Raw genomic sequence first — 14,453 nt, 5'->3', positions numbered from 1 at the left:
GACGATTTCAGTGCAGTTAATTGCATTGGGTCGTTGTTACCGCACCGTGTGACTCCCGCCCGCCATTCCCAACGCTTCTGTGGCGCAATTGATTTATACTACTTATTTGAACACTGAAATCTACTGACTTCAATTTTTTATTTCTTTTTTTACAATTCCCAACATTCAAATAAATTACTAACATCTTTCCTGGGATGTGTTCTCCTTTAGGTTGCATTATGTGATGTTCTTGATTCTTAATAGCCGCAAAACCAGCCATGAATAGAGTCAGCAGGTGATGGTATCTCAACGGTTACACTATGCAATTATCTTCCCCGTTATCATTTCCGGCCTTCAGTAAGAATATGTTACTTTTAGGTTGTGTTCAGAGCCACCTCTCAGCAACAATCGCTGTTTAACTCGCTGAGAAACAACAAGTGAGGAGAAAGAAGTTTAGGAGGGTGTTTTAATTGATGCTCTTATGTTTCTGGGTTGCTGGGTGGATCCTCCGTTGAGAAAACGGAATCACGCTTCCTTTCCTCCTGCAAGGCGCCTAATTGTGCGATGTCAGTGCATAATATAAACGACACCAGGCCACCGAAATCATCCCAATCACTCCACGTTGCACTCCCCACAGCCCAAGTTACATTGGGAAGTTAAACAACCGCAATTTAAGTAAGTCATCACCAAAGCAAATCAAACCATAAATGTTATTAGTGCACTAGCAGTAATTAGCTTAATAGGAGAAAATCTGCCCAGAGTGTGGAATAAGCGGGAAGAGCAACAGGTGCACAGAGGAGAATGAAATACATTTTTGCGGCAGCTGCGTGCCCTAGCAGGAGGTAGCGCGAACTTCTGCGATCGTGTTTCTATGTTTCAGGAGCGACATTATAATTTAAGTCGTTGACTTTAATAAAGGCTGCTGAATCTTCCTTATTTCATATACACGTATAACGCTCAAAACGGAACTGCAATTTGCACCTAGTTGCATATAGATATATAACAAGCGATTAAAAACCTGAACAGATTTAGTGTGAAAATAAGCATTTAGTTGCGTGTGGCCTATGAATATTAGTATTCTAGTGATCATTTGAACAATGATTCACGTGTTTTTCATTTCAATGTGTATGGGAACATAAAGTGCAAACAGAAATACCGTGAAGGCGACTGTACTTTAGGTAATATGTAGGTACGCTGTAATAAACCTGCCTTAACATGTACACTGTGCTTGCGCCTTCATTTAAAAAGGAATTAAGCTCCGATTGACCCCGTTGAACTAAACGTTACCTATGTGTGGCAGCACAGCCATCCAGGATAATGGAGGTAAACTAAGTTACCCAAAGAGATTTTGCTAGCTGTGGTTATTTTTGCAGTTACAGATAAATCGAAGGAAAAGGTACAGACAAGTTTTGTTGCTGTGTGCTAGAAGGGTTCTATGATGAAGTCCGTGTGTCAGGTTTAAAGCTATACTGCATGCAGCATTACCTCGATGGTCGGATGTTGGTTAGAGAATAAATGACGAAGCATATAATTAACATGTGGCAAAGATACTACCTACATTAGGTTTAGGCCGTTGCAACGGCACATTTCTGAAAGCTGGGGACGGGATTTACAGGCTTTTCCCGTGATTTCTTCCGCTAACATGTGCACACATATATAACTTCTTAAAAAAAAAAAAACAAAAAAAACTGCTAGCTGTCAGTTTACTTCACAACTACCAGAAAAAGAAGAACAAGACACGTATAAGTTCACATCGTTAGTGGATTCCCGCCGCATTATTTTCTGCTCATCTTGTCACAACGTTAGTCTGGCGTCACTAAATCTGAAAATTTTCTACTATATTTTCTCGCCAAGGAAATCTGTATTACTACTTGCTTACGCACAGCTAACAAGGAGAGCGTGTGGCTTAGAGGGCGGGCTGCAGTTTCTGAAGATGCTTGTTCGACCACTTGTCGGTTGTACAGTGCCTCTCGTAGGTTAACCCCTTAAGCCGGAAATATCTGAGTGAACTCCGACCTCCCCTTTCTTACCTGCCTACGCCGCTATAGTGTCTGATCATATGCCTACATGAAAGCGAGAGACTGACCATATTGACACTCTGCCCGCTTTCCTGACTTTATTGGCATGACAAGAGCATTGTAGTGTAACAACAAACAAAAAGAAAACAGAAAGCGATGACTGCTCCGGTCTTCATTTAAGCAAAGCGCGCACTGCCCCTCCGCAGCTGGTGGGATTTGCGCTGGGGTGTGTTCCCGGCTGGAAGCCTCGACACGGAACGATCGCGTGCGTGATTGTTTCGAAAGTGACGGCTCCACGCCATCGGCGCGGGTTCGCCACTCGACCGTGGACGCAGCGACCTGTGCGTGCGGCTCAAAAGACAAGGCCGTTAGCATGCGACCGCCTCCTTGCGCCTTCCGAACCGGGCTCAAGGGTACAGCTGCAGGCGTTGTTTTTTTTTTTTCTTTCATCATTCGTGCGTAAATCCCTCGTAGCGAAGAGCAAAAAAGATAGAAGAAAAAAAAAGAACAGGATAGAAGCAACAACAAGAAAAAGAAAAATCCGCCTGTGAATAACAGCCGGGAGCCGACATTAGTTTGAACACATTTCGGTGATGACGTTGCTGATGATGCAGTCATGATTAGAAATGCATACACAGTCTTTAACGGCACAAAGCCTGCCGTATCGTGACAGACCCCGAGAGGCGCCACTCCAAGGCTCTTTTAATATATATTTCGTTTTTATTCTTTTTCAGTCGTAAGAAAAGAAAGCGCCCTTGCGAGCGGGGGGCTCTCGTATGTTTGCACAAGGCACAAGAGTTTTTATTTTAAATTCTTCTGCAGGTCGTCTCCACGTCATCTGTTTATATTGCTTCTGCATATGGTTAAAGTCACGCTCTCTTAAAGGCACACCGGGAAGAAGTTGAAGTGAGATAGTATGAACAGATTACTGCACCTAGAGGATAACTACGCTGAAACTGCACTTAAAACATAAGTTACATCAGCTACGAAAAACCGACAAATGAAATACAGATATTGCCACCACCAACCAATTCCCCCCCCCCCCCCCCCCCCCCCCCCCCCCCCCCGAAAAAAAAAAAAAATCTGCTACGTTTCCACGCAGTTTTTGCTGCGAATGTTAGAGGCGAGGATAGGTCGCCGCTGACTTCGAGCTATCAATAAGTTACATTTTTTTTAAGAAATAAATTTGTCTTTTGTTTCTGTAGAAACCTAAGCATACCTCGATAGGGGGATGAAATCAATATGCACTAACAAAGGAAAATTTATTGAAGTGGCCCTCAACGTTGAGGAAGTATAAGACCGACAGAAGTTTAACCGAAAAAAGTATAAATATAAAAGGTATATATACTGCAGCATAGTTGAAGGCTCCACTAGTCGATTTCCCTTTGTGAGATTAGCAGCCCGCACTGATGCCAAAACGAAATAATTCATGATAAAGGTCAGTTAGTGAACAAAGCTTATTAAAATCAGGTTTGTGTGATTCGGCTTAGCTTCGCACAGCAGGGGCGTATGTACGCCCACTGCAGTGCACACTCTTTCGTAAGATCGTCTCCTGTAATGTCCATGAAAGATCTACAGCTATGAGACCCCAGCCTCATTCTGCGTTCGCGCTATAAGACAAATCACAGATTACGAAATATTTTGTCTTTATAAAGTGACAAAGAAGTTGGTCCTTCAGGTTTGTTCTTATATTCTCGATATTCCTCGCACCTTTCAAAAGAGGCAACTTTCTTTAAGATGATTCATTTTCTTATATTTCTGGCGCTCGCCGTGCCATTGCGATGCAATGAACTGGACCCAATAGTTCGAATTTGCAGATTGTGTGTGCTGATAAAACATATTTCCTTGCAAGCAGAGAAGAAATCGTCCTCAAAACGACATTTTGTGCGGTACCTTATTAGGTGAGCGCTACATCAGTTGCTATATGGTGAACTGTTATGAAAACGTTTTGTGTTCTGTGGGCATGTTCCGGGAATACCAGGAGCTCGGACACTTAGTAAAAATGATTCTTATTGCCATGGTACACAGTCGCGAGACTACGACTTCTGGCGCGATACTGTGAACAACGAGGACGCTGAAGCGTGGCTGGATTTTAGAGTGTGCTCCTGAAGGTGAACTGTCACGCCTTCCAGTAAGTCCGTCCCAGTAACAACATTGCAACAAGACGTGAACATCGCTATGTTCAGCTAGTCACATACTGCGCGCTGCTTTGCGACTCGATGTAGAAATATAACCTCACTGGTCGGTCATGGTGACAGTTAAGACCTGCCATATTTTCTTCTTCTTAATAGAAGACTCTACTCTACTATAACCACTTTATTTCTCCGTGTTCGCAAGGAAAACAACCTAGCGCTAAACACGATGGACACGCGAGAGGCAGACAGGACGACACCCTTGTCCTGTCCACATCTCTTGAGTCCGCTATATCACATTAACATGCCTTCATTCAATATGGGCCAACTATCCCATCAACAAATGTTTTCAGTGTTCACAGGGCTTTTGACACTATTGATCGAAGACAGTCATTGCGTTGGATAGGTGCAGCGCCGCAGTTTGTCAGAAGGCGACCTAAATGTAGTTTTCTAACCCATTCCAGCATTTGCATCGTGCTCCGTGGTTGACTCTGCGTATTCTGGTAATTCTTAACTGTAGTGAAAGTTAACTTACCTTTGTGTCGTGGGATGGCAAAATCATATACCATAATACTTGAAAGCCTCAGGTCATCTTGGTAACCATCTGTCCTGATTTTGCCTTTTTTATTTGTACAGGGTCAGGCAAGTCATTATGATTTAGTCCCACTTCTTTCTACTGCAGATTCAAGAGAGAGCTCCACCGAGGGAAGGTTTTGATTAAGTCCGGAGCTCACCAAGGTGAGCTCAGAATATTCTGAAATAACAATATTTGAAGAGATCGCCGTGAGCTTGCAAGCGTGTCACCATATAAAAAACACCAGAAAAAGACGAAGCGTGCGGACACAAGAAGGACGGCGCCAAGCTGCTCTTAGTTTGCTTCGCTTGAGATGCATTCATTACATTTGGTTGCTTCTGGCTTTTATTTTTCTTCGTAACCGTTGGTTTTACATGTCAGGCGATTATTTCACCATTGCTTCCCTTGATTTTGTATAGCCTCTGACATAAGCATTCGGTTATGGCATAAAGTGGTGTTAAAGTGTTGCATGGTAACTACTAAAGCTATGGCGACAGTTGAACGAGTAATGAACACCCTTGGTGGTCGTTAAATACATTATTCGCAGCTTGCTTACTATGTAGGGAAAAAAAAATAAATTTTAGTCACAAGGCTCAATTGAGACTGAAGTTATTTTCAAACGAAGCGAAGAGGTGATTGCTTCTGGGTAAAAGCATTTTTTTTTTCTATTTATTGCAGTATTATGAAAATGCGTTTCCACTGGAGATTGAAGTATTTTATTCAGACACACTTGGTCTCAGGGGACAGGAATTTAGGCAATTCACTTTTACCGCACGAGGCCCCGTCACTGGTTACATTGCTCAGCAGGATGTCAAGACAAATCAGCACCAACTGTTCATGTAAAAATAATACTACTCCACAAAGCAAAAAGCAGAAAACGGCGCTCAATACGTACACATATTGAGAAAAATATGAAACAAAAAAGTTTGCTTAATGACATAAAAACGCAACTAAATAGGAAGCGCATACTATACAAAAATAAACAACGAAAATTCTAATAAATAAAACTCTAAATAATCAAAGAAATACTTTTCTCTGTTCATGAAGTTATGATGGTCGCAAGGCTGCTGCAGAAATTTCATAGAGATTGGGTGTTTGTTTCGTATATCGGGAATTAAGTAATCAAATTTTTATGCCTCATGCACTTTGTTCTCATCTGAGGGATCCGTAAATAAGTATGCGTGAAACCTTAGGGTTTATTGCTCTGCGGTTGAAAAGCACTGAAGAAAACTTGATCGGGGGTAGCTTCATTGTATTACAAGCTTTTGTTTAAAATAAAAACATTGTGCTTTAAGAATGGGTTTGTAGATTCCAAAGGATCTAATTTTGCTATGCAACGCAGTGCTCATTTTGTTTTCAATAACTCAATTCTTTGACTTTTGTTTGTCTTTGTAGTAGTGCCCCAAATTCGGAGAGAGTGACATAAATTGGAATGAGCTAAATCAAAATGCAATTAACGTTTAAGGCAGATTAGAGCAAAGTCTAGCTTTAGAGAAAATGCTAATAGGTGTAGAGGTATTTGTGTGAATCCCATTTATATGAGGTGTCCTATATAAATTTTGCTCATAAAGGACGCCTAAGCATTTGTAAATGGAAACGCGTTCAAGGGCATTGTCTTTGCACCTGATCTGGATACTAAAATATTGAGGCTTATTGCGTGGCTCAAACACTACATGCTGAGTTTTCTGCATGTTAAGTTATATCGAGTTTCGACAGAGCTCGCACGAAAGCTCATCTAGCCAGGGGATCGCGGATATTTCTAGAGGGGATTAATTTTCTCCTAAAAAACAACAACAACTAGGTCGCGTCATCCGAGCACAGATAATTCATGTGTATTGGTTATATCAACAATATAATTAATGTAAATTATAAACAATAAAATACCTAAAATTTATTCTTGTGAAACTCAATCCTTTGACTTTTGTTTGTCCTTGTAGTAGTGCCCCGAATTCGGAAAGAGTGACATAAATTAGAGCGAGCTAAATCAAAATTTCATTAACGTTTAAGCAGGATTAGAGCAAAGTCTAGCTTTAGAGAAAATGCTAATAAGTGTTGAGGTATTTGTGTGAATCTTACGATGGCCGGAAGCCTGAAGAAGCGGCTGAAGGGTAAGCGGGCGCCTAACACCCAGACAGCAGGGCATTGGTGGTAGTCACGGGCACCTGAATAAGCGTGTGGGAAGGAAACGCGCTTGTGGCGCACGAAAACCTACATCCCAGAAAACGTAGAACGCGCTAACTCAGCCAGAACCGGGAAGCGGGCGTCATATTGGAAACGTTAACAAAGAAACGATCGCTGTCCGCATACCGAGTCAGGCAGGTGTACATAAATAAGCAGAGCCGGACATAGGGTTGCGCCTATTATCCAGCTACGACGACTAGACGTTTGCATGAGAAAGGCAATTGCTTTAACCTCGGGTGGGGTGAGCATGCGCTAGCGTGGATGGTGCGTCGATGTTTGAACAACGAAGCTCAGGCATTGTCAATGGAGATGTACCTGCTTGCAGGTTCCGTGGCTTATCGTTTGGACAGCAATAACGCAGCGAGCCAGGACGACGTCCACTAATCGCGGTGCCTGGCGCGAAGTAGTAGGGGAAGAATACATCTGAACGACAACGCTAAATTACCATTGACAATCATGACGTTGAAGTGACCAAGTACTGGATATGAACGCGTAGGCGACATGGGGAGAAACGAAAAGTTACGCTCTCGCCTGCCTTTGTTTCTTCTCACTCTCTGTAATAGGTACAGGGCGCAGTGGTGTGGCAGAGCCCGTAATTTGACAGGCCAATTTTGGCCACTCGGGGCACCGCCGTTTGCATGTTGTTTTTACTTTTTTATACTCCTTTTGCGGGTGCAGATGCCTCGGGAGAAAGTGGAAAGGAGTGGTAGGCATGAAGCAACCAATCATGCTGATGCTTGCTGAAATATTATGCGGTTTTGGGCTGGACCCCTATGGGTTAAACCAGAGCCCGAGGGCCCAGTTGAGTGCTTTTGGCTACGCGGAAAGGTGCAGTGAATCGTCGGTTATGCCGAGGAAGGGGTCTGCCCTGTTGCTAGCCTGTTCCGAGTTTTGTTTCGGGTTTCGTCATCAATATCAACTCGGATCACCAGGATTATCAATTCGGATCGTCACCACGACTCTGAAATTCACTATCTTATTAAATCGGTTTTAAGTTAGCCGAATATCCTATTAAGGTTATTAAATTGGCATTCCTACGTCAGACAGCTGCTGATCAGATTAAGCGTAACGCCACGGATAACGTAAAAAGAAAGTTTGTAAAATAAAATTTGATGCAGAAATATGCAATTTTACAAATAAATAAAAAGTTTTAAATTTGATGTCAAATGCTTCTCCGAAACTAAAGGACAGGACTGCCATCGAATTTTTTTTCTTCAAAATTATCGATAATCGCTTTCTTTATATTCAGAAGGGCGATTACAGTTGAACTATTTGCTCGAAAACCATATTGCGCAGTCAGGAGAACCTGTAGTTTATTAAAGAAGTTGTTTCGCCGTGATTTTGAAGCTTTTTCTAACACTTTCGAAAATATACGCAACATTGAAATCGGTCTGTAATTGTTAATTTCATCTTGTGGACAACCCTTATGAAAACGAAAATTCTCTCAACTTTTACGTTGTCCGCCGTGTCCGGGAAGAGTTGTCTAGCTAGCTAACTATTGCTTATGTGATGCAGAGAAAGGTATATAAGGTCAGTAACGGATGATATAGGCACAACCGTCATATCATCGTTTGCAGTGGTCGTATCGTTACCTAAAAATTTAAGGCAGGAAAAGGTGCGAAGTTGCGGGAGTGCTACACTGAGGCAACGAATTGGCAGGTACCATTTTAGTTTGTAGCTTCTGTCTACGGAATGCAGGAAGATCTTTATAAACGCACTTTTGTTTGCAGAAAGAGGGGAGAGAGAATCGGGGAGAGGTAGCTGCACATGTCGTTCAGTTACTGCAATGCGAGTTACATCGTTCCTACCGCACCGGTTCAAACCGTTTGTAGAAAGAAAATTGTGTTTGCCTGGCTTTTTTTTTCAAGGCTCACAAAGACTACCACTTTAGATGTGTGCTGTATGCCTTTTCTGCGTGCTTGTATCTTTAAATCCTAAAATTGAGGTGAATTACTGAGAGCTAACTTCGATTTTGTGAAATCATGTCGCTTCTTCCTAACGAATCGGCGGGTACGTATACTAGGGAGGCTAGATCGCCGTTTCTATTTCTTTCTCTGATGTTCCCGAGTCCTCAGCTTCATCATGGCTGGGTTTGTCACCGTAACGATGGTAGTAGTTGTGCAGTTGAGGTAAGCTAATACGTGCGAATACTTCACAGGTGCGATTTCGAAAACAAGACTTAGCGCCAGAAAAACAAGGACATGAGAAAGACACAGAGTGCGCTGCGTCTTGAATCCTCTGACATACCCCTTCTTTTTCGCGTTAAGCCTGCATTCCCAACTCATGAGCCCCCGACTAGCCCGAGCTTCCACTTTTCTCAAAATCACAAACCGTCGGGCCAAGGCTTTAAATATCGCTTAAGGAGCAGGAACATCAGGCATCACGATATGCGATAGTCCTTCCCTTAAATCTGCCAGGATGGCACAGTGGTTACGGCATTCGACTACTGTGCCCAAAGATGAGGGATCGAAACCCAGTCTCGGCTGTCGCTTCTCTGTGAAGATGAAGAGCTAGGCGCCCATGTGGCGTGTTCGATGTCTGTGCAGGATGAGGAACCCCACGTAGTCGAAATTTCCGGAGACCTTCACTACGCTGTCTCTCATAGCCCAAGTCGCTTTGAGACTTTAAACCCCGTAAACCAAACTACGCTACACCAAAGCTTCTTTTAAGCAAAGGAAATGGAAGGCCGATGTAGACAGGCGGTTCAAATTTGCTTCGTTTGGAGATGCATGCATGTGCCATCCATATTCTTTTATTCCTTCGTGAAATTGTGATCAAAGTGTGTGGATGAAGCATTTTGTTCTTCAGGGGGTTCATATTTGGGCACCTTCTGTTTCCCCGGGCCCTTCCCTGGGAACCCCTTCAGGTCTTTCTCCCGGTCGGCCGCCGTCCTTTTCCGGAGGTCCCCCACAACCAGGTCCCTGTCGACGTGAGCCCCTGTAGCGTTCTCTTCGGCGACCTCCACCTTCTTCTGGTAAGCCCTCTCCTCCACGCTGACCCCAGCGGGACTTGCCTCGCCCTCCGCGTCGATCACCTCGAGGCTCGCCGCTACCGCCGCCGCCGCCCGCGCCATCGACGCCACCTCTTTCTCCCTCTTCTAGTCGAGCCACTGCGGCAAGCGGGTAAACAAAGGATAAAAACATGGCGATGTTACCCAGCTCAGCTAGACGCAACTGTGCCTGCACCTAAGCCCCTCTTGTTTACATGGTTGGCATAAAACGTCATGGAGAGGAGTTTAGTATTTACTAAATGCAAACCTCACTGCTATAGAGTAGGAGTTAAGGTTTGTACGGGAACATGCTTCACGGCTGACCAACCTGTGCTGATATGGAGATCTTCACACTAAAAAAGACAACATTTACATTGCAGACCCTAAAGCTTTGAGCATGTCTTTACTACAACGCAGACGCTTAGACAAACTGAGGGGACGCTAAAGGAAGGTGGAGTTAAAATGAAATGCAGAGGTTTGGAAGATTGACATGACCGCAGCTGGCACTGGGTAGGGTTAACGCGGGACATAAGGGGGAGGCATCCTTCCTGCTTTGAGTGCCACTTCGGTGATGTTTATTGTTAATTTAAAAGCTCGAAAATTTCAAACCCTGGAGAAACTCGGCAGTGCATTCTCACATTAGGAATGCTCCCCCACGTCAGTGATGTTGAACATTTGTGTCAAAACTGCCCAAGACGCATCTGTACGACTGGGTCATGTTTTAGTGTCCATTTCGCTAGGATACCTGCCATCGGTAGTATTTAGTGGTCATGGTGCATTGCTGATGTGACGAAGCGTTGGGAGCAGTGCTTGCAAGGTAGATCTGTTGAGAAGGTGGTAAACGGGAAGAATATGCTGATATTTCTTTATTTTCAGGTTGGTCAAGGGATGACATATATATATACTAGCGCAATCTCTGACATGACATATCACTAACCCATAGCCTTCTCCCACCTACCACACACCCATTATGTTACCCCTTCGGAGTCATTCTCTCTGCATCCAAAGCGCACTTTTCTCCCTCGTTCTGCTCTGCTGTTAGATTCAAATTCAATCCGGAAGTCGCGACTGTCTGCATCATCCATTTGACGGTTTAACAGAAAGAGTTGCATCATTTTCAATTGAGAGCCTGGGACATGGTAGCAAGCATGGTTTATTGAAGGCAACTGGCAATTATGCTAGAGTTAAAAAAAAATCGTGAGTCGGATATAGCTTAAGACCGCGACAGACAACATCATGTGCAACGTTTCCGCCGCAAGGTTTCAATATTGATTTAGTAGCCCTCTGAAATTTATGTGAACGTAACGACACACAGACAGATTATTCGCACAACACCGTAGCGAATGTATCGTGCAGGGACAGCTGCCTCTAAAAGCGAAAGTGGTGTCTGTCGTCTTCACCGTAGTGGCGCTGGTTATCCGCGTTCTCCGACCGTTTGCTCCGGGACAATTCCTCGCTGCCTTCCGTGAGGTCGTCCAGAAGCTCATCCGCTTCATCTGCGTGAACGTGCATCTCATTAATGCGAATATACACACTATAATGAGACATCGAAGTCGAATTTCATATATACAGGGTGTTATTTTTAACTTTTTACAAGTCATTATTTCAAACCCTGTGAGTGAGACGTCAGTGCAGTCTGTGCGGGTGTATTTTACAGGAAGGCGGCCATTATGTGCGTGGTAGAGCTCAGTGATTAGACAATTATCTAAAGTTGAGTAATGAACTATTTATTTCGGACTTTAAGGGTCAGCATTATGTTAAGAAAATGAAGGCCGTCAGCAGAAAAGCGAAGTCCGATTATTAAATTCCCTTTATCGGCAATGCAGTTCAAAATATTTAACGTATGAAATACGCATTTTTAGCTCCTAAAGCTGGCTTCCCGCAATGCACATTTTTAAAATGTCGTTGGATGTTATACTGTTGAGAAAAAAAAAAAAAAAAAAACACTCGCTACTTCTACGGCATAAAATAGACAACGCTGCGCCATTTAAAAATGTGCGTTACGAGTAGCCAGGTTTACGAGGCAAAAAAAAAAAACAACAACTATATATATATATATATATATATATATATATATATATATAGTTGTCGTACATATATATATATATGTGTGTGTGAAGGATAGAAGCCAACAGTCGGCGTGGCCAAGGAAAGCATTGGGGATTGTACTTTGTCTCTTTTTTTTTAATGTTTACTTTGATAATCACATAAATTAGTAATGTAATCTGTTCAAGGGAAAGATAGTTAAACGCAAAGTAGAAGAAAAAACAACGTGCCGACGGTGGGAGCCGAACCCACGACCTCCGAATATCGCGTCCGGTGCTCTTCCAACTGAGCTACATCGGCCGCTGTCCCCCCTGCTTCTTTCTTGGGTATTAATGTTGTCTGTATACGAACCTCGAGAGTGTTCACCAGCGCCACCCTCAACCAAAGCGGCGGACGTGAAACGTCCTGTGTTACCGCCAGCGTCACGTTGAACGATCACCCTCATTTCCCCTTTATATATATATATATATATATATATATATATATATATATATATATATATATATATATATATATATATATATATATATATATATATATAGCGAAGTATACGCTTCATTAAAGGGAACATTTTTTTATTTTTCATTTCACTCGACGTTTCGATCGGAGACCGATCTTTCTCGATCGCAACGTCGAGTGAAATGAAAAATAGAAAATGTTTCCTTTAATGAAGCGTATACTTCGCTATATACTCTTTTAGCAGTCTAGTACGTTATGTTCTCGCAAACTATATATATATATATATATATATATATATATATATATATATATATATATATATATATATATATATATATATATATATATATACGTTATTTAACGTTAAGTATTGTGAACTGCCTTGCCAATAGTGAAAATTTAAAATCTTGACAAAGCTTTTCTGTTCACGGCCTTTCTTTTATTTTTATAGTGATGACCGCTCAAAGTGGAAAAATAAAAAGTTCGTCAGGTAATTTCTGGTAATTAATTGCTTAATTACTGAGCTATACCGCGCGTATAATGCCCGCCTTGCAGTGCAATCCATCAGCACAAACCACACTGACCTGCCTCATAGAAGGACTTGTAAACTCCTAAAAAAACACGTACCATATAGATTATGGAGTTTGAACGAAATTGATGCTAATGGGGATGGAGTGGGCTTGACGCCCACTATACAGGTCGGTTTTCTTCAATTAATGCAAGTCAGTTCAAGGCCCGATGCTCGGCATACCAGGGTGCAAGGCCTGGGAAAGGGCTCCAGAAGTCATGCTACGTTAAAGAGAGCTTAGAACAGGCATCCCAAAACATGTGAAACAGTAAACGGAGCTTATAGAAGATTTAAAAGGCCGAAAATAAATTAAGAATGTCGCCATCACCGGCTGATTTCGCGTTTTTTTTTTTTTTTTTTTTTTTCAGGAACAAAAAGGTTTTTGTCACTGATCCCAGAGCCAATCGGCACACCACCATTCGCAGAAGAGCAATTAATTAGTTGTCCCTTTTTGGTGTGGATTCCACAGGTTTCGATTGATTGGTGGGACAAGATTAAAAATTATTTTATATACAGTAAAGATATATTTTGTAACCATAAAACGCCATGAAAAGCTGATTTAGAATTAAAATTGGATTTTCTTCGCATCAGTCTGTCTGTGGAAATAAGACGCTTGAATGAGTTTTATTGACTTCTGCAATAAAAATATTCTTATAAACAGACTGACTTAACAAGGAAAGCTGAACGCGCAACTACGACTGCACTAATAAGAAATACGAAGAACGCAGTATTTTAACTCGTTTTCTAAGTCAGGAGCCGACGCTTAATGAGAACAGAACACCACATATTTCGCAGATCTTTGTCATTCCTTCTCACTGATCACAGTATAATCAGCTGCCTTCAAGTTCTTCACGCAGATACGCTTTAGGAAGATTTAGAATGCAGTTATCCTTCGCATTTAAAAAATAATAAAATCTCGATCATTGTGAAACAGTATTTTGAACGCATGCTTAAGCTTGCGACTTGCACTAGGGATGAATGGTGGCAGCCTATTTCAAAGCAAAAAAATTACACTTTTTATTCTACAGCCCGGCCTTAGCATATTTAGGAAAATTGAGGCGAAAATGATCAGCTCTGGCTACTCACCGTCTTCAGCATGCTCACCATTCCCATGGTCAGCGCGAACTGCGACTGCAACAAGAAGAAACACGAAGAAAGCAAAGGGAAAGACCTTCATCTCGACTCTTCTTGGAACTGTGCTGTGCGGCAGGCCTCGAAGCACGTTTCGAATGGGTCACACGAACTGTACGCTCGTCGTCTTATAGACGACGATCGCGTGCCACGTTGGCTGGCAAGCTTCCCTTCTGCCGACGTTCCGTGTCCTCGTATTTCGTGCTCTGCTGCGTCGGTCTTCAGCCATTGTTGCTTCAGCTGGCTTTCTCTACAGCACGTGTAAAGCACGACGACGACAGAAGATCTAGAAATGGCAGACCATTCTAGCATCTGTGCTGACGATGAAAAACAACATGAAAGAAAAAAAACAACTTGAAAAATGCATGCTCCTTGT

The 14,453-nt window shown here is 42.6% G+C and overlaps 1 long non-coding RNA gene across 1 annotated transcript in view; it reads left to right on the top strand.

Moving 5' to 3' along the window:
* The window catches only part of LOC146186033 (uncharacterized), an 80,463-nt gene extending 70,317 nt beyond the window's left edge, over positions 1 to 10,146 (top strand). The window contains exons 2-3 of the long non-coding RNA XR_014707836.1: positions 4,812 to 4,867; positions 9,751 to 10,146. This is a non-coding gene — a long non-coding RNA (uncharacterized LOC146186033). The remainder of the gene's footprint in view (positions 1 to 4,811; positions 4,868 to 9,750) is intronic.
* Positions 10,147 to 14,453: the final 4,307 nt, after the last annotated feature.

The sequence above is a fragment of the Amblyomma maculatum genome, chromosome 6 (assembly GCF_055883805.1).
Source record: "Amblyomma maculatum isolate TAMU_Amacu chromosome 6, ASM5588380v1, whole genome shotgun sequence".
Taxonomy (NCBI): Eukaryota; Metazoa; Arthropoda; class Arachnida; order Ixodida; family Ixodidae; genus Amblyomma; species Amblyomma maculatum.
The sequence above is the reverse complement of the archived record's forward strand: the minus strand, read 5'-3'. Positions and strand labels throughout refer to the sequence as shown.